We start from the raw sequence: 22,752 nt of genomic DNA on the forward strand, positions 1-22,752 counted from the left end.
GTTCTGGATGTTTGATGCATACTTTATACCTCAGAGAAATGTTGTTTATGAAATAGCATGTTTCCACCAGAGAATTCAAGAACAAGGTGAAAATGCTGAACATTTTATAAGCACTGTGCATATATTGGCTGAAAACTATGATTTGGGGAATGCAAAACATGAAAATATCAGAGACAGGCTTGTTATTGGGTTAACAGATAAAAACCTTTCACAGCAGCTACAATTGAAGAGAGATTTAACCTTAGCCACAGCTATTCAAATAGCAAAAGTCTGAAGTGGTGAAACAGCAAAGCCTAGTGAAACTTAAAAAACCTGAAACTAGCTTAGAAAATGTAAACAGGCACTTGCGTGTTAAAAGTCATTATCATAAAACCCCTGAGGCAAGGAGAGAGAACTCCTAGGCCAAGAGGGACAACTTGCAGCCTACATACACAAGGTATGGAAAAAGTCATATCCCAAGAGATGATGCATGTTTAGCCAGAGGCACAAGATGTAATAAATACATGAAATATGGACATTTTTCAGTTGTTTTCCACACCACAGCAGTCAGGGAGTTAACTCAGATTAAAGACAATCAAGAGCCATTGTTTCTGGGATCTATCACTTGTGATGACATAAAGCCTGCATGGAGAGTGAAACTCAATATTCATGGCAAGACTATTGACTTTAAAATTGATTTAGGAGCTGATGTCACTGTCATCTCAGAAGGGACTTACAATCACCTTCAACTCCTCCAAGAGCTGAAGTCACCTGACACAGCTGTGAATATCCCTGCAGGTATTCTGAACTGCATGGGCCAGTTCACCACAGAAACAACTTACAAAGACAAAAGCTTTGCATTTAAAGCACATGTGATCAAACGATCAAAGCCCAACAACATTCTCAGCTGCAATGTGACAGCCACAATGGACCTAATAAGAAAGGAGGAAGAACTCGATGGAGGATTTGATTATATTGGAGTTTTGAAAGGAGATCCAGTACAAATCAACTTAAGACACAATGCTGAACCACACAGTGTACAAACACCTCTACCAGAGGAAGAGGAAGAGCTGCAGATTTATGAAAATACAGAAGACATCATTACCTAGTTGATGTGGACTATTTTTTCCAAGTATGTAGAAATAATGTACTAGAAAGACATAACAGGTCACAGTGTTATCAAGAAACTGAAGTGCACTTTTGCTCACTTTGCTATTCCAGAACGACTAGTGATGGACAACGGACCACAATTCACTGAAGCAGAATTTAAGTAATTCTGAATGAAATATGATTTTGATCATATTACTAGCTTCCCACATTACCCATTAGTGAATGGAGAGATTGAGAAAGCTGTACAGACAGCCAAGAAAATCCTACTGCACGATGACCCATTCCTTGCTCTTCTGAGTTCCAGATCAACACCCAGCTCTAGGTTTTTTGCTGCCCCAAGCAAAAAAATTTTTGGCTGTCCCCCGCCCCCCACAGCACCCTCCTGCCGCCCCAGCCCTGGGTCACTGGTAACTCGCTCCAGGGCAGGTCATTCAGCAGGAATTTTGGATGTGCACAGAACACAGACAGGATTGGTTCCCATATGGTTACAGAACTGCAGTAAAGTGGAACAATTTTCAGCTTGTGTGATTGAAGGCTATCTGGATGCATATTATAAGACTGTCCTACATAAATGAAGAAAAGTTGAGGTGCCTTTATTATTCTTTTGTTCCATTCTTTGTTTCTATGGGGAATTTGCCAATGCAATATCACTGTCTTCCTTTTAAACAAATAAAACTAAAACTTAAAAAAATAATAATAATAATAATAAAAAGCAATGGCTGTTGAAAATAGTAATTCCAGTCCTAATAACCACTGGGAAGCATTTCTTGCTCAATTTATTCTACTTTTTCCTACAGCAAGTCACAGTGGATCAGTATATTTGATTTGGGAGAAATGAAGTAACAGCTGCCCAAATTGAGCTTGAGCACTCCTGAATTTTGAGGGTGTTCAAATCTGGAAGGCAGGTGCTGGATTCCCTTTCTGAATATTAGCTAAATCTGGAAAAGAAAAGTCAATTTCTGCTTCCATGGCTCAGAAGTGTAAATCCTCCTACGTGCCTGGTACTGTAGCTAAAGCTGCCCAGTCTAGTAGAGCCTCCCCTCCCTTACTTTTCATTTTAAATTCTAGTGGGATCCACGTACCTGCCTTGCTAGGCTTCAGATAGAGAGGTGCAATGTCCATTTAGTCCACCCAATTCTTTCTTTGGGGGAGAGCCCAGGGCTGGGGCGGCAGGAAGTGCGGATGCGGGGGGGGGAGAAGAGCCCAGGCTGGGGCGGCAGGAGGTGCAGGTGGGGGCCAGAGCTGGGAGAGCAGGGAGTGCGGGTGCAGGAGGGGGGGGAGAAGAGCCCAGGGCTGGGGTGGCAGGAGATGCGGGTGGGGGGAGAGCCCAGGGCTGGGGCGGCAGGAGGTGCGGGTGAGGGCCAGAGCTGGGGCAGCAGGGGGTGTGGGTGCAGGGGGGGGAGAAGAGCCCAGGGCTGGGGTGGCAGGAGATGCGGGTGGGGGGGGAAGAGCCCAGAGCTGGGGTGGCAGGAGATGTGGGGGGGGGAAGAGCCCAGGGCTGGGGTGGCAGGAAATGTGGGGGGGGGAAGAGCCCAGGGCTGGGGTGGCAGGAGATGAGGGTGGGGGGGGAAGAGCCCAGGGCTGGAGCGGCAGGAGATGAGGGTGGGGGGGGGGGAAGAGCCCAGGGCTGGAGCGGCAGGAGGTGCGGGGGGGGGGGGGAAGAGCCCAGGGCTGGGGCGGCAGGAGGTGAGGGTGGGGGGAGAGCCCAGGGCTGGGGCGGCAGGAGGTGCGGGTGGGAGGAGAGCCCAGGGCTGGGGCGGCAGGGGGTGCGGTTGGGGGGAGAGCCCAGGGCTGGGGCAGCAGGAGATGCGGGTGGGGGGAGAGCCCAGGACTGGGGCAGCAGGGGGGTGCAGGTGGGGGCCAGAGCTAGGGCAGCAGGGGGTGTGCGCGGGGGAGAGTCCAGGGCTGGGGCAACACAGGGGTTCAGGGGGAGCCCAGGGCTGGGGCAACACAGGGGTTCAGGGGGAGCCCAGGGCTGGGGCAACACAGGGGTGCAGGGGGAGCCCAGGGCTGGGGAGGGGGGTGGCAAAAAACCTAGAGCTGGCTCTGTCCCTACCATTTACAGCAAGCTGCAGCATGAGGTTTCAGTTCCACACTCCTTCCCCCTCCCTTTCCTGTTAATTGCGGCCGAGGGAATGCTGGAAAATGTAGTTCTTTCCCTGCTCCAGGGCTGGCTTTATAGGCAGGGAGCTAACCAAGGAACTACAGCTCCCAGGGCTCCCTGTTGGTTCTCAGCTCCCATGCTGGATTCTTGTGCCTCTGCAAATTTGCCGCCCCAAGCACCTGCTTGCTTTGCTGGTGCCTAGAGCCGGCCCTGTCAACACCAAAAGCAGCCATTGGATATAGTCCAGCACAACTCCTGATGGGAGGACAACTCAGAACTACTGTTCCAACTTGGGAAAAGAATCTATCTCCAAAGTGGCTAGACAAAGAGAGAGTAGCCAAACTGTATAAAAAGGGGGGGAAAGAGTTTACAAACACTTTACAACAGATGACACTCAGAGAGCTGCTGGTTCCAGAACCGGGTGACTGGGTTCATGTCAAATTTGATAGAGAAAAGGGTAGAGAACTCCAACTGTCAAAGAAGAAGAATTCAGCACCCAGACCACAGAATCATAGCACTGGAAGGGACTTCGAGAGGTCATCCTAGTCCAGTCCCCAGGGCTGGGGTGGCAGGAGATGCGGGTGGACGGGGGGGAAGAGCACTCATGGCAGGACTAAGTATTATCTAGACCATCCCTGACAGGTATTTGTCTAACGTGCTCTTAAAAATCTCCAATGATGTAGATTCCACAACCCCCCTAGGCAATTTATTCCAGTGCTTAACCACCCTGACAGTTAGGAAGTTTTTCCTAATGTCCAACTTAAACCTCCCTTGCTGCAATTTAAGCTCATTGCTTCTTGCCCTATCCTCAGAGGTTAAGAAAAAAAAAATTTCTCCCTCCTCCTTGTAACAACTTTTTACTTACTTGAAAACTGTTATCATGTCCCCCCTCAGTCTTCTCTTTTCCAGACTAAACAAACCCGTTTTTTTTCAATCTTCCCTCATAGGTCATGTTTTCTAGACCTTTAATCATTTTTGTCGCTCTTCTCTGGATTCTCTCCAATTTGTCCACATCTTTCCTGAAATGTGGCGCCCAGAACTGGACACAATACTCCGGTTGAGGCCTAATCAGTGTGGAGTAGAGCGGAAGAATTACTTCTCGTGTCTTGCTTACAACACTCCTGCTAATACATCCCAGAATGATGTTCGCTTTTTTTGCAACAGTGTTACACTGTTGACTCACATTTAGTTTGTGGTCCACTATGACCCCCAGATCCCTTTCCACAGTACTCCTTCATATATGAGTGAGACCAACACATGGAGAGTTCAAGAGAAATTGCTGACATCTACAGTTTGTTCCTCAAAAAGAACAATCAACAGATCAAATTCTACAGATGGCAGAAGCAGAACAGGAAAAAGACTCAAGGATTCCAAATCAACAGATCAAATTCTACAGATGGCAGATGCATAACGGGGGGAGGGATAGCTCAGTGGTTTGAGCATTGGCCTGCTAAACCCAGGGTTGTGAGTTCAATCCTTGAGGGGGCCACTTAGGAATCTGGGGGAAAAATCCATCTGGGGATTGGTCCTGCTTCGAGCAGGGGGTTGGACTAGATGATCTCCTGAGGTCTCTTCCAATCCAGATATTCTATGATTTTATAACAGGAAGAAGACTCAAGGATTCCAAAACAACTATAGCCAGTCATTGCAACAAGTGAACAACTAGACGAACAAGTTGTTAAATGTTAGTGTTGTGTAATTAGAAAATCAGTATGGTTCAGAGACACCTAACAGACTGATACTTACTGAGCTTCAAAGACAGTGTGATAGTGTATATATTGTAAGTGGTAGGAATGTAGAACTTAAAGGGGAAGATGTAATGGAATGTTAAACTGCATTATACTGTTCAGCCTGTAGGTGGCACTCTGTGTAAAATACTTTATTTAAACTAACCTCAACCATACCTGGCAGAGCATTAAAGGATCTTATGATGAACACATCTGGTGTGTGGGCTGGTCTACACTGGGGGGGGGGGGGGTCGATCTAAGATACGCAACTTCAGCTCCGCGAATAGCGTAGCTGAAGTTGAAGTATCTTAGATCAAATTACCTGGGGTCCACATGGCGCGGGATCGACGGCCGCGGCTCCCCCATCGACTGCGCTACCGCCGCTCGCTCTGGTGGAGTTCCGGAGTCGACAGTGAGCACGTTCGGGGATCAATATATCGTGTCTTAACGAGATGCGATATATCGATCCCGGATAAATCGATTGCTACCCGCTGATACGGTGGGTAGTGAAGACGTACCCTGTCTCTTGCTCAAAAGGAAGCCCTGTGACCAATCCATATCTGATACAGAAGTACATGACAGAGATAAAATTGTAAAGGAGGGCATGGGTCATGGATGCTGACTTTCTCAGGTGTCACCAGGCAACAAGCATTGGCGCAGCCATTCTATTTTGACTATTCCCTTCTTTAATGTTGAGAACTTTTTTCTGTAGCCTCTATTAACTTTTCCTTTCATGCTTTCCATTATGTCAGGAAATATTTCTTCAGAGTATTGAATGTTCAGAAGAATTGCAATCATTCCCAGGCTAAAGAAACATTCCCTCTGAATACAGATTGAAACCCTGACAGTGACCACTGTCAGTCTCTATGCATGTCCCACCTATTAGCATAAATTCTTGACATCAGCAGGAGTTGCACACATGGATCAAAGCCAGGATATGGACTTGCGTGTGCATTTAAATCACTCTTTTCTCTTAATCCATTATTTGCATATGGAACCCAACCCTAATCCATTATTCATTTTTTAGACCTGACTCTTGCTCAGTTAAATAGGACATGATCCTACAAGGTGCTGAGCTCCCTCAACTGCTGCTGGCTTCAGTGGGAGTTCAGAACCCTCAACATCTCACAGCATCAAGCACAAAAGAAACGGGGGGAAAGTTCTCTTATAAAGAGGGCTGAAACAGCAACATTAATAAGGGCGACTTGCCCTCACTTCTGTTCTTTGGTAGCTATTACAATTATTTATCCTCTCGTTTACTCAAGAAGAGGTCATTCTGCTCAGCTGGAGCCCTGCTCAGAAGAAGATGCACTTGTGATTACGCAACCTTAAAGAATGTCCTTTTATTTTTTCTTAAATGGTAACATTTATTTAGAAGGGGAATAGCACTGCGGACTTCAGCCTGGGACAAGTCATTCAACTCCTTTTGGAATCACTTCTGAAACGGAACCCACAGTTTCAAGACTCCACTTGCACAGGATATGCCTGCAGCAGTCTGCAGGGAATGTTGGCTAATTAAATGGGGACTGATTTAAATAGATCATTCCATCCATGAAGCAAGAGCTAATAATTATATGGAACAAGATGATTACCTGCAAAAAGATGAGGAGTGCTAATGTTCCTGTGTGTTATGTGATGGGGGAGCCACTGTATAAAAACAAGAGTGAAATGCATTGCAGTTTATTGTCTAATAATACAAACATAAATACTGCTGGTGCTATGGTTCAGAAACATACCTTGTTTAGTCCAGTGGCTCTCGACCTTTCCAAACTACTGTACCCCTTTCAAGAGTCTGATTTGTCTCTCATACCCCAAAGTTTCACCTCACTTAAAAATGACTTGCTTACAAAATCAGACATACAAATACAAAACTATCACAGCACACTATTGCTGAAAAATTGCTTACTTTCTCATTTTTACCTTATAATTATAAAATAAATCAATTGGAATATAAATATTGTACTTACATTTCAGTGTATAGTATATAGAGCAGTATAAACAAGTCATTGCCTGTATGAAATTTTGGTCTGCACTGACTTCGCTAGTGCTTTTATGTAGCCAGTTGTAAAACTAGGCGAAACACTAGATGAGTTGATGTACCCACTGGAAGACCTCTGTGTACCTCCAGGATACTCCCTTGTTGCGAACCTCTGGTTTAGTCTGTTAGGCTGAATTGACTCCTTTCAGTAGGATCCTACACAGCTCTCTGAGCCATGTCCTGAACCTTATGCATAAGTAACTAAGCCAAGGAAGCAGAACGGGCATGTTTCCACTGCACAGGGTAGGGGGACTGGATACAGGGAGCCCACTCAGGAGTACCAACATTCTCATCAGTGCCCTAGAGGTGTGCTCCAGCAGTGCAGAGGAGCATCTTGGAGACAGGGCAAGCAGAAGACAATGGCAATTGGAATTCAGTAGGCAAACTTCTTTGCAGAAAGATGGTGGCTGGAGGCTGCAACAGCAGTTGCAGACTGGTGCTGCTGACGTTCCTTGGTTTGGCAGGGCAGGATACTGTCTGCTATTTACTCAGGCTTGGTGCAGGGCGGAGGGTGTGGCAATCTGTCTCGAAATGCAGGGGTCCAATTGTGGGGGGAAAGGTGGTGCTACTATTTCAGGTTTTGCCCCCAAAATCAGATGCATCCATATGAATCATCAAAATAAGGTGCTGCTCAGAACAGATTGTGCAGATGTTCAAAATATCATTGCATGCTCTCTGAGCTTTTCTGGGTTCCCCTTTAGTGAGATTTGAATATGCCCGTGGACTCTACTAGGCATTTTGGACTTGGGCCTTCTTGACGGGGTGAGGGAGGGGAGGAAGTGATGGTACCTCCTACATGTAGGGTGACCAGACAGCAAATGTGAAAAATTGGGACGGGGGTAGGGGGTAATAGGCGCCTATATAAGAAAAAGACCCAAAAATCGGGATTGTCCCTATAAAATCGGGACATCTGGTCACCCTACCTATATGCCACCCACTTGTGGCACCAGAATGAGACATCACTCACAGTAAATTGTGCAGATCTGTGACCCTCCCTCTCCTTTCTTACATAAGAAATGAAATAGCTGAAGTGTTGATATTTTATTTATCGTCTCTGGGTGGCTGCATTAACACCTGACAGCTCTCAAAGCTGTTGCTCAGGTTCTCTGCAGGCTCAATTAGATGTCTCTCCCTCAATCACACTCAATCCTTATTTTGGGGGATTTCTTTGCAACTATGACAGTTTGAGACTTCTTATTTTATTTTTTTAAATGAAAGCTGAGATTGTGGAGAACAAAATAGCAGTTTAAGCTACATGCCCAGTATGTCGTAATTCTGTGAACAAGCTAAATCCGAGTCCTGTCTAGATTCAACCACAACGCTCTCTCTATTTTACTGGATGATCCCTCCGCAGAACATTAAATTACTGGTTGTTTCAAAACAACCCCCTTTCTCCTCCTCCAGAGTCTTCCAAGAAGCCTTTCACAATGATCTCTGCAAGATTTTGTGCAGCACCTCAAGCACATACTGGCACCTAAATGGGCCTGATCCTGTAGTCCAAACTCAAACAAGACTGTAACACTGAGACCAAAATCTCTATTGTTCTGATACAGCAACCGCATTTACGCATGTTCTTAGTTCCATTGACTTCAACGGGGTTCTTATTTCTGTGCTCAGAATTAAGCATGTGGTTAAATGCTTTGCTGGATCAGGGCTTAGGGATTTTGCCTGAGAAGAGATTTCAGGATTGGGTCCTATGTTTCTAAACTGTTCTCTGTGAGTCTGTATTTAATCCTGTCTCTTGAAGTGTTTTTTAATAACTTAGAATATTCAGTGTCTCAACAAATAATCCTCAACAAATAATCAAAGTTCTGTTTTAACTGTTGTTTATTATTGTTTTTGTCATACCTCAAGTTACTTGGCAGGGGGCAATTTTAGGAATAAAATTAAGATGACTTTATACTAGTATATTAATTAATATTGCAACATCCTTTGAAGGTTAAAAGAGATAATTAAGTATTATTATTATTTCTGAGAAAGGGCCCAAGGGAGAAAGTCCACTGCATAATTAAGAAAGAACATGTTTTTTCAGGCTGTCCTAATATTTCCAAATTGTTAATGTCACCAAGGACTTTAGTTTGGCTTTCAGTACACATTATGCTTGGCATAAGCATTTGTGACATCTATCACTATATCAGTTTATCCACCTAGATTTTTGATTATTTCTGACGTTTTCCTGGCTATCACCTGGGATGTCACTTTTTGCAGATTTTAAACTCTCCATTTTCACTGCCAATCCTGAAATACTCCTAAAACAGTTTCTTATTGTGCATTCCATTTCTTCCAGTGAATATCAGATGACTGGGTTATTTAATCTGTGTGTATGTATATATATATAAGACTTGGCAGTCGGTCGGTTTCAGACCATATTACATTTTATTTGCCTTCCACTCTTTGGTAACAATCCTTGAGAAACAAGCAAACAAAGTGAAAAAACTACAAATGACTAACAGGAAAAAAATGAACAAAAAATGTGAACGTCTCTCAGAAATCCCAGCTGTCCCTAAAGTACAGCTTTATAATGAAGGGTCCCATTTTTGAGGCTCTGCTTATATATTTGCTAAGAACACAGACTACCAATGGGTTCGGGCCTTTCAAGTAAATATTGATTTAGGATGAAAAGTCCTGCCATAATTTTTTTCACTGCTTCTACTCTTTGTATCCCAAGTTATCTGATACATCCACCAAATTCCTCCTGGGGATGGAGCAAAGCAGAAAGAGAGTACACTAAAATGGTTAAAATAAGCATCATGCAAAGTGAAAATAATACCATCACAAAAATCATCACCACAGTCAGCATTAACTGGCACCTTTGTTGGCAGTCTCACCAGAAAGCACTGGCTAAATGGGTTTAGTGACTGGGCTACTTTCTCACATTAGAGCAGAGGTCCCCAACGCGGTGCCCACAGGCACCATAGCGCCCGCCGGGGCATCTAAGTGCGCCCACGTACTGGCCGGCAGAGCATCCGCCGAAATGCCGGTGACAAGCAGCGTCATCCAGAGGCGTCGCTGCCGAAATGCCGCCAATTTTCAGCGGCATTTCGGCGGCGACGCCTCTGGATGACGCTGCTTGTCGCCAGCATTTTGGCGGCGACGCCTATTGACGTTGCCGCTTGTTGGCGGCATTTCGGCGGATGCTCGTCCGCCGCCATGGTCCTCCGTGGCTCGTCGTCTGGCGCCCGCCAGATGAAAAAGGTTGGGGACCACTGCACTAGAGGTATGTCTACATTAGAGCTTAATTTGGGTTAAGTGATGGTGCCCTGGAAAAAACATTTGTGGAGTGTCTAGACAGCATTTAGAAACATGTAAGCTAACTCAAGTTAATTGACAGTTAATTAACTAAGACCTTGTCTACACATACAAGTTGTACTGCTTTAATTGTACTAGTATAGTTAGTTACACTGGTATAGTTAAAACAGTACAACCTGCCATAGTGTGGATGGAGTTATACTGGTATAAAAGTGCTTATACTAGTATAGTTTATTCACTGGTAAAATCACTTTTATACCACTATCACTATGTAGGTAAAAAAAGCACACTTCTACTCAAAATAGTCAGACTAGTACAACATCTGTATGTAGACTAGGCCTTATTTTAAAAAAGTGTCTGTATAAACCCTCGAGGAGTTCCCTCTAGATCTCAGTGGAAGGCAGTTAGTATCACCTTCACTTCTGAGCCAGAAAGTTTTGGAGTCAAGTCCTACATAGAATCATAGAATTGTAGGACTGGAAGGGATATCAAGAGGTCTTCTAGTCCAGTCCCCTGCACTCAAGTCAATACTAAGTATTATCTAAACCATTTCTGACAGGTGTTTGTCTAACCTGCTCTTAAAGTCTCCCATGACAAAGATTTTCTTAATGTCCAACCTAAACCGCCCTTGCTGCAATCTAAGCCCATTGCTTCTTGTCCCATCCTCAGAGATTAAGGAGAACAATTTTTCTTCCTCCTCCTTGTAACAAGCTCTTACATACTTGAAAACTGTTTTCATGTCCCCCCCTCAGTCTTCTCTTCTCCAGACTAAACAAACCCAATTTTTTCAATCTTCCCTGGTAGGTCATGTTTTCCAAACCTTTAATCATTTTTGTTTCTCTTCTCTGGACTCTCCCACATTAGTCCACATCTTTCCCGAAATGTGGCACCCAGAACTGGACGGACACAATACTCCAATTAAAGCCTAATCAGCACAGAGTAGAGCAGAATAATTACTTCTTGTCTCTCACTTACAATACTCTTGCTAATACATCCCAGAATGATGTTTGCTTTTTTTGCAACAGTCTTACACTGTTGATTCATATTTAGCTTGTAATCCACTATGACCCCCTTTCTGCAGTACTCCTTCCTAGGCAGTCATTTCCCATTTTGTATGTGTGCAATTTGTTGTTCCTTTCTAAGTGGAGTACTTTGCATTTGTCCTTATTGAATTTCATCCTATTTACTTCAGACCGGTCCTCCAGTTTGTCTAGATCATTTTAAATTTTAATCCTGTCCTTCAAAACACTTGCAACCTCTCCCAGCTTGGTATTGTCCACAAACTTTATAAGTGTACTCTCTATTCCATTATCTAAATCATTGATGAAGATATTGAACAGAATTGGACCCAGAACTGATCCCTGCGGGACCCCACTTGATATGCTCTTCAAGCTTGACTGAGAACCACTAATAACTACTCTCTGGGAATGATTTTCCAACCAGTTATGCACTCATCATATAATGGTTTCATCTAGGTTGTATTTCCCTAGTTTGTTTATGAGAAGGTCATGTGAGACAGAGTCAAAAGCCTTACTAAAGACAAGATATACCACATCTACCGCTTCCTCCCATCCACAAGACTTGTTACCCTGTCAAAGAAAACTATTAGGTTGGTTTGACATGTTTTGTTCTTGACAAATACGTGCGGATTGTTACTTAGCATCTTATCTTCTAGGTGTTTGCAAATTGATTGCTTAATTATTTCAATGATTGATACTGCTGCATGTTATTACTAGCAAAGTACTGTATTGTTAGAGATTCTATTCTTCAAATGAGATCCCTAATCTCTATGTGAATAAATAGAGTTTATGTTCTTGAGAAAATAGCTCATGAGGGTAGCCTAGTCATTAGAGACAAGTCATGTCAAGACATGCACCTCTACAGATAGGACCTGGGAATTGGGTGTGAGGGGGAGAGAAATCAGATGGCCCATCTGAAAAGAGTATCATTAGACTAATAATTATGCATGAAAAAGGGCACACTTTTTAAAAGTTATTGTCTAATAGTTTTAGACATGTTATACCTGCATGTTTTGGGGCTAGGAGAAAGCCAAAGCCATACCAGCTGGACTAGTGATTTAGTTTTGTATGATGCAATGTAAAAATGCTAATAAACTTCCGAAGAGCAGCCAACTCCCATGAACTATATCTACAGGCGTAGAGTGACACAGAAAAACATACACGCTGTTATATTAATTTAGATGGATTACATAGGCCCAAAGAGTCAAAGGTGTTAATTTAACCCTGAAAGTGTCCAATATTAAACAGTTTTAAACAAAGTTTGGGGTTTGGCATTCATAGACTCAGCATTTTAGTATCATGGCAAACATGCCTTTAAAAATCCTTGATAACCTTTTATAAAAGATACAGAAAAAGAAGGAAAAATACAGTTACAGCAGTTGAAATATAAAGTATTAAGTAAGGCTTTCATTCTAACAACATTTCTTAATCCCTTTCCCTTGAGCTGTACAGAGTCTTTAGAAGGAAAAAAGACCCAAACACCCTTTAGATGGTGATAACTGTCTTTTTGGAGAAAAGAGAAGAAGTTAGTTGAGATAAGCTAGAGCTGTTGTGGTTAAAGTCTGATCCTGTTTCCCAGAAGACAAAGCAAAACAAACACACACTAAAGGGGAAAGAAAAGAACAACAAAGATAGAAAATGCAGCTTCTGTCTCTTGTGTTGACTTTCACTTGCAATCTCACAGCTGGAAAAACACAGGCCCAGCACATGGTCTGATCAGCCATGCCAAGACCTGGCCAACTTGTACCAGCGTCGGCCTATTATGGGCATTATTTTTAAGTGCCTCTTTGGTCACAGGTTTATGGTAGTGCTGCAGAATATGGTGTCTTGGCCAGCTAAGCCAGACTCTTATGAGACAGAAGGAAAAAGGAGACATGGCAGTGTGGGGGAAGAGACAAAGTCTCACATCCCAGGTGGTATTTGGGCTTTAACCAGAGCCAGTGGAAGTGGTGGTGTCATTTGGGTCCCTCTCTCTAACGTGGTCTGGTCAAGACATCTCTCAGGATTAGGATGAAGAAGCCACAATGGTGTCATGATGGATTCTGGGGTCCCAGGAGATGGTGGGAGTGGAAACCATGATGGTGAAGCTTGGTCCTTTGTCTTCTTTCAGTCAGCCAGTATCACATTAGCCAGATTCTTCCCTTACCCCACCCTCATAGCCCCCTTTTAAGGACTCCCATTTCTTCATTATTTGGTCCACCAATTAGACCTAATTTTGGACACACCAATTTTGGTTCACTGGTTTCTGGTCTCTCCCTTCTCTTACCAGCCATTATCTTGACACAGTCTTTGACTTAGCTCGTAGGCCTTTTCATTTGTACTAATTCAGCCTATCTCCCCTTTGCACCTCTTTCCATCAGCATTTATTGTTATAGATTGTGAAACTTTATGGACTTTCACTCAAATTTCACAGTCAAACTCACAATTAGGGCAAATCTGTAGGCCCAATTTTCACACCACTACCTTTCTGGGACAGAAAGACTGACAGGCAGGTAGCAGCTGTCTGAGAAAAGAATATTCTTATAGAAAAGGTTTTCATCTTGCATAACTAGCACATTATTTTCTTTAACTAAACTTAGAGTTTAGCTAGCTGGGCCTTTTGCTATTAAGCTAACTGGGCCAAATTTTGCTGTCAGCTGTTATAGAAGTAGTTGGGAGTGACCCCTGTTAAATTGCCTAATACCTTACATTAGAAAAGATTCTTGCAACTTCTTCTGACAAGCTCTAACATCCTCACTGTTTGCATCAAGTCTTTGAAATTTGGCAGGGAAAAGCCATCAGGCTAGAGAAATGCCTTTCCTTGTTCCATGAAATTCTGTTCAGGTTTTGCTGAGAAAAAAAATGGTTGAAAGTCACTATTATCCTTCTGTAGGTTGAGCTGTTCAAGAAAATGTTGGCAGCACGCCAAAATAACAACTGAACAGAATTATTCTAAAGAGTGGGGCTCATGTTACCATCAAAGCAGCAGCAGTAGCTAACAATGAACGGGGAATTCCTGGGAGCTTCCAGAGCAGCAGGCTTGTGGAGAGTGTGCTAGTCCAGGCTTCTCCAACCATCCCGTGAAACCAGCACATGGCCCTAGTAACCCATGGGCAGCACATAGGGCAGGAGTTTCCCCAACTCCCACAGAGAAGAGAGAGAAAGAGCAAAGCTAGGTTCCCCCTTATCACCTCCAGTGCATGGCCCCAGCAGCCCATCTTGCCCAGGACAACAGCCTTTTCTTCCTACTAATCAAGGCAGAGAGGCTTGTAGCTCAAGTAGTATAAATCTCTGGTGCAATGCTGACAATCCAGGGTTCAGCTACTGCATAATGGGGGGGTTGTTACAATGACTTTAAGAATGTGTTTTTACCTATTTCATTTAAAAAAACCAGGAAATCAGTTTTTTAAAAAAGATGTGAAAAGAATATTATTTAGATTGCAAAGTCAAGTACTGAAAAGATAGGAAATGCCAGAATTAACATTGCTTTTGCAACCTTACTTTGGCCCCCTTGTGCATCGTTACTGACATGACCATATGGTATTTTTTCCATGGGACCCTTGCCTCATCCAGTGTGCGGGATAGTTGCAAAAGAAGCAGAATTAAGGGTGCAAAGACAACCGTAAATCTGGCCTTTCCTAACTTGCAAGTGTTTGACTTTGCAACCTAAATAATGTTCTTTTAATGTAGGCTTTTACGTGCAATAAAATAAAGAACCCTAGGACAAATCCTGAGGTTCTTATTCCAGTTTTACACTGTTTTCAGCAGAAATTTATCTGAGTGAGGGCCTCCGGACCTGGTTCTTGCACTTGTACAGGGTTGGCTTATAGGATTACCATCTAGCCCAAATAAGGGGCAGTGCATAGCTGCGTTGCCTCGGGAGGAGGGCAGGAACCAGATTGTAACTCTGAGTCACCATCTGGTTCCAGCTTCCCTTTTGCTCAGTAGAGGGTAAGGAGGTGGAAGTAGGCCATTTGCTGGTGCAGATTACTTCCCTCTTTGAGCCAGTTCTGAAGTGCAAGTCAGCACTGGGGAGGTGAAGGGGGGAAGGTGTAGTCATGGTCCCTGGCCTCTGCCTGCTACCTGTGCAGGAGGAGGAGCAACAATAATTCGTTATGATATTCACCATTCCAAATGGAAACAGTTTTGATACATAGCTCACGTGGTATATTTCTGTTCTCTGATGGGATGAGGAAACTCTTAGAATTAGTTTAGTAAATACTCTCATGATTGTAAACTACAAAAAAAATACACCTTTCAGGAATATTCTGCAATGTTTGCTTGCAATTTACTGTTTCCATATATAATTTTCAGTAAATTCATTTTCTAGGGTATTTGTGGAAGGCAAATACATAAGCATACCACAGTCAAAAATACTCATGGAAAGATTTTTGAAAAATTCATCTAGCTCTAGGAGGAAAAAATTAGGCTCAATTTCCTATGTCCATTGCAAGTAATCGCTTGAGTAGCTAGTTAATACTGCAGATTCCATTAGAAAAGCAGAGCAGGGTAGCAAAGCAAAAACAAAAGGAATGAAAACAGACTCCAGACCTTTTCCACCATTATTTGTTAAACTTCCTGGTAACCATGACTGATTTTCTAAGTGTTCTTTATGAGCTCATTTTTCAATAGAATAAAACCATCGGTATACAAATAGTGTCATTCGTATCGTATCCAGTACCTTTTAAAAAGAATGTTCAGATATTTTTATGAGCCCAGTGAGGCAGATTGCCTTTCCTATTTCTGTTATATTTTTGAAGAATTCAAGCGATTCATAAGCAATATTAGATGTTTAACTACAGAAGCGAAGGACCAGGAAATAGTACTCGCTGTGAGCTAAATGCTGAGGTGCTGACACTGCGCCCACAGCACCCACTGATGTCAGGTGCTCAACAACTCTTCAGCATTTGGCTCTTTATGTGTAGCAGCGTCCATAAGATTTAAAATGGGTACTGTTCCAGGAATATTGGAAACATATGTTCAAGGCTATGTGATCATGAGGTCATGCCTCCCTTTGTCATTCTTTCCATCAGTGATGGGTCTGAGCCACAGAGTTTACATCTGAATCCAGATCCAAACATCCTCAAAGTGTAATGATGTTTGGAGCCTAGGTTTTCATATGCCTATCATTAGGCATACTTTATGGCAATACGCATACCAAGTCTCACTATCTACAAGCATTGGGAGGGAAATGTACTTTATGTTTAAGCTACTATTTAATTATATATTCCTTCTTTCTGAAGTATTTCCTCCCATGCAGGGGGCAGAAAAAGATACAGGGGCAATTCACCAATGAAGTCATTATGCTCATACCATACATAACAAGAGAAACAGAATCCCCGTGACCATATAGAATTCTCAGTCAGTCACACGTCTGTCAGCTCAACATCTTTTCACACACTTACATATTTTCAACCTCAGAATGAAAGAGAGAGTATTGTCTAGATGACATCTGTGGAGCCACTGACTGTACCTGGGAAGAGGCACAGCAAGAAGGATTATACACAGACAGAAATATAAAGATCTGAACAGAGTCCTCATGTATTAATATATCATGCTCTTCAGATTAAGTCGTTCATTCAGGAAAGCAGAATGTGTGAATTTTGTGTGTGAAGCTCAAGAGTCAAACTCCTGTGGATATACAGGTAAACCAAGATTATCCAAACACTGGATCAATGGGAAACATTCTGGGCTCGTTCTGAACTGAGAGCTGCACTTGCATAGTCCTGAAAGTGGAACAAGCTAATGTATATTGTATTTCCGCATACTGTATGTATGCTGGCAACACTCTTGGGAGCCTGCAGCTTCCACTGAAGATTTAGTATTTGTTACACAGTGTAATCTCAGTTGGTATTCTGGTCAATGTTATGTCTGATTAAGTAATGGCTAGAAACTCTCCCTGCACTGAAGATGCCCGCTGAGGATAGGAGATAAAAATACATAACTAGAAATCTGTATTTGGTAAATATAGACAGAATATTGGCCCATCTGTAAAATGGGCATAATAATCCTTACCTGCCTCACGGAGATGTAGGAGGTTTAATTAAACTTTGTAAAGTGCTTCAAGATCTTCAAATGAAAGGAGCTAGAGAGATATATAGATTAGGGCTGTCCAGCGATTAAAAAAAATTAATCACGATTAATCGTACGATTAATCACACTGTTAAGCAATAATAGAATACCGTTTATTTAAATATTTTTGGATGTTTTCTACATTTTCAAATATATTGATTTCAATTACAACACAGAATACAAAGTGTACAGTGCTCACTTTATAATTATTTTTGATTACAAGTATTTGCACTGTAAAAAAACAAAAGATATATTTTTCAGTTCACCTAATACAAGTACTGTAGTGCAATCTCTTTATCATGAATGTTGAACTTACAAATGTAGAATTATGTACAAAAAATGCATTCAAAAATAAAACAATGTAAAATTTTAGAGCCTGCAAGTCCACTCAGTCCTATTTCTTGTTCAGCCAATCGCTCAAACAAGTTTGTTTACATTTGCAGGAGATAATGCTGCCTGCTTCTTGTTTACAATATCACCTGAAAGTGAGAACAGGCATTCTCATGGCACTGCTGTAGCCGGCATTGCAAGATATTTACAGGCCAGATGCGCTAAAGATTCATATGTCCCTTCATGCTTCAATCACCATTCCAGGGGACATGCGTCCATGATGATGACAGGTTCTACTCCATAACAACCCAAAGCAGTGTGGACCGATGCATGTTCATTTTCATTATCTGAGCCAGATGCCACCAACAGAAGGTTGATTTTCTTTTATGGTGGTTTGTGTTCTGTAGTTTCCACATTGGAGTATTGCTCTTTTAAGACTTCTGAAAGCATGCTCCACATCTCGTCCCTCTTAGATTTTGGAAGGCACTTCAGATTCTTAAACCTTGGGTCAAGTGCTGTAGCTATCTCTAGAAATCTCACATTGGCATCTTCTTTGCGTTTTGTCAAATCTGCAGTGAAAATGTTCTTAAAATGAACATGTGCTGGGTCATCATCCGAGACTGCTATAACATGAAATATATGTCAGAATTCAGGTAAAACAGAGCAGGGGACATACAATTCTCCCCCAAGGAGTTCAGTCACAAATTTAATTAACGCATTATTTTTTTAACGAGCTTCATCTGCATGGAAGCCTGTCCTCTGGAATGGTGGCCGAAGCATGAAGGGGCATACGAATGTTTAGCATATCTGGCACGTAAAGACCTTGCAATGCCAGCTACAAAAGTGCCATGCAAATGCCTGTTCTCACTTTCTGGTGACATTGTAAATAGGAAGAGGGTAGTATTATCTCCTATAAATGTAAACAAACTTGTTTGTCTTAGCGATTGGCTGCATAAGAAGTAGGACTGAGTGGACTTGTAGGCTCTGAAGTTTTACATTGTTTTGTTTGTGAGTGCAAGTTATGTAACAAAAAAAAAATCTACATTTGTAAGTTGTACTTTCAGGACAAAGAGATTGCACTACATTACTTGTATGAGGTGAACTGAAAAATACTATTTCTTTTGTTTATAATTTTTACAGTACATTTATAATAAAAAAAATACACACTTTGATTTCAATACAATACAATCTATATGAAAATGTAGAAAAACATCCAAAATATTTAATAAATTTCAATTGGTATTCTATTGTTTAACAGTGCGATTAAAACTGCGATTAATCGTGATTAATTTTTTAAATGGCAATTAATTTTTCGAGTTAATCGTGTGACTTAACTGCGATTAATCAACAGCCCTAATATAAATGCTTTGATTGGACCAACTTCTGTTGGTAAAAGAGAGAAGTTTTTGAGCTCTACAGACTTATTTGACACAGATATAGACATCCCACCTAGAACCTTATCGCACACACTGATATATCAAGGCAAAACAGTATGTTCTCTAAATTCTGTGGAACCTTCACACAACATAGGCCTTGGAGTGCAAAGAAGCTAGCCTAGAGCCTTCCAGTAGCACAAAGAGCTATACCCACAGCCCACAACCTACCAGCAACACAGACAGAGATACATCTACAGCATGCAGACCTTCTGGAAATACAGAGAAATATTCCAACAGCGCAGATTCCTCATACACAGTGATACACCAACAGCCAGGCAGAGAGAAGAAGATACTTATATGCCTTCCATTACAATGATGTACACCTATTCTTCTTCTTAAGATTACTTGTTCCCAAATAGAGGCCAAAAACAAGGTCTAAAGTATGTGTACATGTCAACATTCCCCACAGCTGTCTGTGTATGAATACTCCATTGTTAACAAAAATATACTATAAAGTCTGCTGAGCTGTACAAACCACGAGAGCTCTTTGCGCTCGTGGTTTTTATGTTTCCACTAGGAACCTGTAATAATAAAAGTACAGACCTAGCAATCAGTACTGGGATTCTTGGCTGGGATACATTTTCTTCTCTGTGGGAGAGCATGGAAGGAAGCAAACACATGAGAAATGGAGCTGAGGGGTGGTAGGTGAAGGGATAGCTATACTTTGTATTGCTCCTTAGGGAGTCGCAGTTCCTCCCTGTGAACAATACATGTTGGAGTGCAGCAGATTAGCAGGAGTAGAGCTGGAAAGCAGAGATTCTACATGGCATATTCTCCTGGGAAAGGGGCTAAAACTACATAGGAAATTGCCATAGGGTACAATACGGGTCTACTCTATGGATGGGGGCAATATGTGCAGTTGCTGGGATGGTGAGTCAGTGGTAGCACCACATATCAGCTAGCTGCTAACGGGGAGGAATGGTCACGCTAGCCAGGCAAAGGGATCTGAATTCTGTGGGTCTCATTGGGACCCATGGGGTTTTGGCCTGAGTTTCCATAAGACCTACCTTTATCACGATTCATACAGGAAATGGCCACCAGCTAGGTAGAGGACTAGCAGGGGATGCTACCTTCCTCCTACCTCCGTCCTAATTATTTATTAACTCACTTGTTGTGTTTTCTCTTCCATTTGATTATAAGACCTTTGGAGCAGCCAGGGACCTTATCTTTATATATATGTAGCCGGCACAACACTCGATACACTGTGGCTCTGTCTTGACCGGGGTTCTGGTTGCTACCATAATATAAATGTTAACTTACAAAATAATAATGATAATCCCTGGCCTAAGCAACTCTGCTGCTCCCTCTTCCACCAGACCTCGAGATGAAGGGGTGGATGCCCAAAGGGTATGGCCTAAAAAAACCCTGACCTTTTTCAAAGTAACTTTTTCCCCTTTACAGGTTTTTCTGCAGAAGGGGAGGAACTATGTAATTTATAGTTACTTAAAATAATTTATTCTATACCCAACTCCTATTCACCTTGATTTTAGGTGGGACTGGTGGTGCCACCTATTATACAGATTGCTGATGCTTTATAAACTTCTGTTTTCAGTTGCTGATAACTTTGCCAAACTTGAACCTTTTCGGCTAAAATTTTCCATGCCAGGTGTCTGCCTCAGGTTGAATTTTTGTTTTTTTAAAACATTTCAGCCAGTACAGTTTATCCATTTCCAAGAACATGTTTTGCCCATGTTAAAAAATGCATGTAATTGCAAACAGTATCATAATGCATATACGCAAGGGGGCCAAATTAAGGTTGCACTGACAACCTGAAGTCTGGTATCTCCTAACTTTTGGATATTTGACTTTGCAACCTCAAAATTGGAATCTGCTTTCCATGTTTAATATTATGCAGCATATCCAGATTTGTTGTTATTTAGGATTACAGCTAGAATAAAATGCTGCAGGATTTGTTTTAATCTCCACAAATGACTGTACCCATTTGGAAATGTCAGCATTGATGCGATAGCTGATCTACCACAAAGCCCAGATTTATTTATATGCTGGATCTTCTCCTGTGGAGGATACCATATGTACGTGCACGGAACAGTGTGGAACCAGAAAGATTCTTAAGGTGCTCTGCTGGGTACACCTGAGCAGGCAGAATGGGCCATAAGTAGCTTTTTGCCACCTTCCTGCTTCTCCCCTCAGTCCTGAGGGCAGTCACAGTCCAGGTCAGCTGCCAATACAATTTAGAGTCTCACTTCACCTAGCCCAGGATTGCCAGAGCACATTGCCTGCCCGCCATGCTCCGTCCCACCTCTGGTGTTCCCCCAGAATTTCAAGAGGCGGGCAGCAGTGCGTGATGTAGAACTGGCCATGCCAGCTTAATGCCATCCAGGGATTCCCCAAACAAGGGGAATATGCAGGTGACTGTTTAATCCAGCCATTCACCAGACTGGGAGAAATGGGGACAAGGATCTGGCCCTGGGGGTGTAAAATTAATAGAATTCAAAATGACTGACATTTACAAAGTAAGTTAAAGTCATTCGTGTCTTGTTTATTTCAAAGATGGGTCCACATCAACCGCTAGGAACTGTGGGGAAATTCAGACCCAGATTTGAGGTTTGTCACTCAGACTCATCTCTTATACAGACAGTTCAATACACAGGAATGGTTTCATTCGGCCTGGATTATTTTTTTTTTTTTTTTTTGGGAACAGTCAACTGTGGCTCATGAATATATCCCAGTGGCCAGTTAGACACAGTTAATAGGCAAAACACTCCTTGGCCTAGATTGCACCTCAGGCACAGACATCAGGTTGCGCTAAATACAGATTACTTTGCTCCCTGCATTGGCCCATCTCCGCTGACTAGCGTGTGGGGTGCAGAATTGATGTTTCACCCACGCACTTTCAGAGGATTTTAGTGGGAGGAGTTATAAATCCAAAGAGCCCGTGTGGGTGTGGGTGTGCCCCTGGGGTGTGTTGGTGGGTGGAGAAGGCAGTGGTTTATTCCCCCATAGCTCCCTACACAGCCCACGTAAGGCTGATCCGTGGTTTGGCCCTTTCTTAGTAATGTTCATTATATGTTGAGAATTGACGACTGAGTCATTTGGCTGATGCGGGAAGGGCAATTTATTATGGGCCCTGCATGAAGAGGCAAGTGAAGGGGGTGGAGGAAGACTCCTTCCATCCTTGCCTTTTGTGCATTCATACAAGGGCCATGAACATTCTGGCCTTTCCTATGTGATTTTGTAATGGTTGGCAATAGAGACAGCATTCATCAGGTGCTAGTTAAGCTGGCCAACTGCTTTGCTCTGTTGTGTGGTACATGCTTGTCAAATGTGTTTATAAAAAGAAAAAACAGTTCATATCTTTATGGAAAGAGTGTAAGGTAGGTCTCCCTTACAGCTTGCATTTGATATCAGGAAGGAAAATTGTATATAAAAAGAGTAGAGCTTAAGACCGGTGAGTATCTTAGACAGGAAACTGAAACTGAAATATTTCCATTTGACTTCAGTTTGTTGGGGAAGTAGGCCTCACTAGGTTATGTCAGTCTCCATTCCCACTGTAAGGTTTACTTTGATCTTCATTTGTTTACATTAGCCTTTGCTATAGTACTCACAAAGAGCCTTCAGTGAATTCTCAAAGTCATGTACTACACTGTGCTAAGCCAACTTTCAAACCAGTCTTCTGATGGTTTACATTATCTGGAATAACTCTAATATCACCAGAATTAGGTGGTACTACATTTATTCCATTAATGCA

The sequence above is a fragment of the Emys orbicularis genome, chromosome 3 (assembly GCF_028017835.1).
Source record: "Emys orbicularis isolate rEmyOrb1 chromosome 3, rEmyOrb1.hap1, whole genome shotgun sequence".
In the NCBI taxonomy this organism is placed as follows: domain Eukaryota; kingdom Metazoa; phylum Chordata; order Testudines; family Emydidae; genus Emys; species Emys orbicularis.